The sequence below is a fragment of the Zophobas morio genome, unplaced genomic scaffold (genome assembly GCF_036711695.1).
Source record: "Zophobas morio isolate AGI-343-1 ecotype UQ-CSIRO unplaced genomic scaffold, CSIRO_AGI_Zmor_V1 ptg000009l, whole genome shotgun sequence".
Lineage (NCBI taxonomy): Eukaryota > Metazoa > Arthropoda > Insecta > Coleoptera > Tenebrionidae > Zophobas > Zophobas morio.
In genome coordinates, this window is record NW_026972114.1 from 1,363,394 (window position 1) to 1,366,302 (window position 2,909).

At 32.9% G+C, this 2,909-nt stretch overlaps 1 long non-coding RNA gene across 1 annotated transcript; it reads right to left on the reverse strand.

Moving 5' to 3' along the window:
* Positions 1-1,394: 1,394 nt before the first annotated feature.
* LOC135125572 (uncharacterized) lies at positions 1,395-2,645 on the reverse strand. The gene is made up of 4 exons (XR_010279899.1): positions 2,366-2,645; positions 1,964-2,265; positions 1,732-1,902; positions 1,395-1,684 (listed from the first exon to the last, which is right to left on the reverse strand). It is a non-coding gene; the product is annotated as an uncharacterized LOC135125572 (long non-coding RNA).
* Positions 2,646-2,909: the final 264 nt, after the last annotated feature.

Sequence of the window (2,909 nt, forward strand, 5' to 3'; positions counted from 1 at the left end):
AAGCGAAGGTACAAATCAGCAAAAATCGAGTAAGCAGTTAAAAATGTTTGACCTGGTTTTTGACAAATGCGAAGAGAATGCCACTGTTGCCGCACGAGTTTATATTGAGTGCAGGATACAGAATTTCCTTTAGGGGGGGGCAATTTTAGCTAGTATACTCTTTTTCACATAACATGGGTGACATTTGGTTGTTTTTCTTACACGTATAGTGTACAGTAGAACCTCGATAATCCTAATAAATAATAACGATTTGTTCGGGTCAGCGATTTTTCCAAAAATATGAAAGGGAATTAAAAAAAAAATACACAACTGAAAACAAATTTCAAGAAATAAACCCAAATTTTATTAAACAAAATTAAAGAATTCTTAAACAAAAATGGATAATAATAGATACTTTCTAAAAAAATATTACTCCGTGACCATAAACACGCAATTTTTTTGGGATAAAGACGACGGGATCTATACCCTGAAGTTTTCAGAATTTTTAGATGAATTTTTCAAAAAGGAAATTTTCCATTATGTATTCGTATTACCTCCATTATGCAAATTTCGACCCATTCTCGACGATTTTCGAAACTTAACTAAACATTTTCTCTTATAGATTTCGGGTCTCATTTTTTCGATAACTTCAACCTGTTTTCCAGAATTAGTTAATTAATTCAGTGCATTGAAATATCGCAATTTTTAAAAAATTCAAAATATTCCATACAACATATGCACAAAGATCTTGCGTCATTTTTGCAAGTAGGTGTATGTTTTCAAGGGCAGTTCGAATTGCAGAGTTTTTGTTCGGATTAAAGAGGTATCGACTTCAAACAGCCTCGGTTCGGATTACTGGATGTTCAGATAATCGTGAGTTCGGATTATAGAGATTGTAGTGTAATTACCAACGCGCGGAATTGTGTTTCATACGCTCGATCCAGTGCTGTCGCGGCGATAGTTTGATTACAAATATATTTTTCTTTTGGACTATACGCGAACTAAATGACCGTTGGGGGCGCCACTGTTAACTGCAACATGGCCGCTCTAAGGCATATTTGACGTATCCTTTATGGCAAGTCTTAAGTGTCCATCGTGTGAAAAAAGTGTCTTGTGTTAATAAATCGAGCGTTTTTGTAGTGGATTTGTTCAGTTTACAGCCTGTTTCGTTGTTTGTGTCAGTTTTTTTTGTAGTTCTCATTTTATTAACCCTTTGTTTAACTTTTTAAGTGAACACATGCTAAATCATGTGGTGTTAAAACTTCTGTGAAAACTTTATTGATTATAGCGATTATTGTTTTTTAAATTAAGTGTTCATTTCATACTATGTATGAGTGGAATAATGCATAATAATAAAATAATAAAGCATGAATAATATTACAGGTTATTGCTGTCACCGTTTTAAACAAAACTCCTAAAACAGCATAAGAAAATGTATTTTTCAGTTTCATAAAAGTTAACAGAACACGTTCTTTCAAGTTTAATTTATGTTTATTACAGAATTTTCCAAACATCTCACAATTTGCAACAATAGCATTAAATAACAGAAAGGATGGTATTCCAGCCATTGTATTTAAATCATTATCAGATTTAAGTGTACTTATAAAAGGTGCCACTAAATCTCCACTTGTCACTTGAATATTTTTATCCTTTTTTTGTGAATTTTGTAAATGTAACAAAGCCTGCACGGTTTCCATTTCTAATGCTAGAAAATAATCTGTATTTTTTAAATATCATCAAATGTATACATACTTGAAACAGTTTTTTGATGTAACTGACTGCTGTCGAAGCAATTTACATCAGTACTATCTGTACTTGAAATTATGTAACCTTCAGATTTTCTCATTGTTGTACTTCTGACTGCTTTAAAGTCTCGATTTTTGGGCCTTCTAGGTAGTAATTCTTTAGTAATGATACTTACATCTACAATATTTCATTTATTGTCTATTATACATTAACAACATTTACACAAATCTGTACTTACCAGGTAATATTTTTATTTTTATTTATTTTATCCTATGATGTCTCTAACAAGCTGGAGGCCCAATTACAGGAAACATGACATACACAACAGCCAAAAGGCAAGGCGGGAATCGAACCCACGACCCAAGGTGTAGTGGGCAAGCACGAAGCTAACTAACCCACCTGGGTCCTCAAATCAAATCCTCAATATGAAATCATCCTGATTACAATGTAGTGAACACACTTTCATGTGCTTTGTTGCTGGTTTTCCCATATTTACCATCCAAGTCTTATATCTGTCCATTTTTTTCCCTGATTCCTAACCTAAAAATATAATATATATATATACATATTATACTGATAACCAAAAACAATTTAGTTAAATACTGATTAAACTAAATTTACTGTTGATATGAATACTTACCTGTTCATAACATTTAAACAAATGACTTGTTTTTTATGGGGAATTTATGAAAAGAGAGCCCACTGTTTCTATTGTTTTTGCTATGGCAGCGAAAAACACAACAATTTGTATTGTTAACAGTCATTTTTTCAGGAATACTGGGACCAACTTATTTAATTTTGTTGGTTTAACATAAAACAACGAAATTTCACTGTACAACCAACAGTATTTACATCTTTCACTATGCTCCTGAGTAGTGCACATTTTTGACACCAGGTGTCGTATCAGATCATTTAGATCGCGTATATCAACATAATATAACATTTCAAGATCACAAATCTGTGGTCATGTGTTTGAAAAATTAAAAAGGGCATCGAGTATTTTTATTTGAAGTAATATAGTAATATAGAAGTAGTTTTTTAACAAGCTGTAAACACTCCTAGCGACGCACTGGCTACGACCTTGTGGACCAGATCAAAGCGTCCCCGCTACTCGCCGTAAAACACACCTTGCTTCAACTGGGGAATTGCATCCGTAAGATATTTTTCCGCCCAGTGGTAATTAC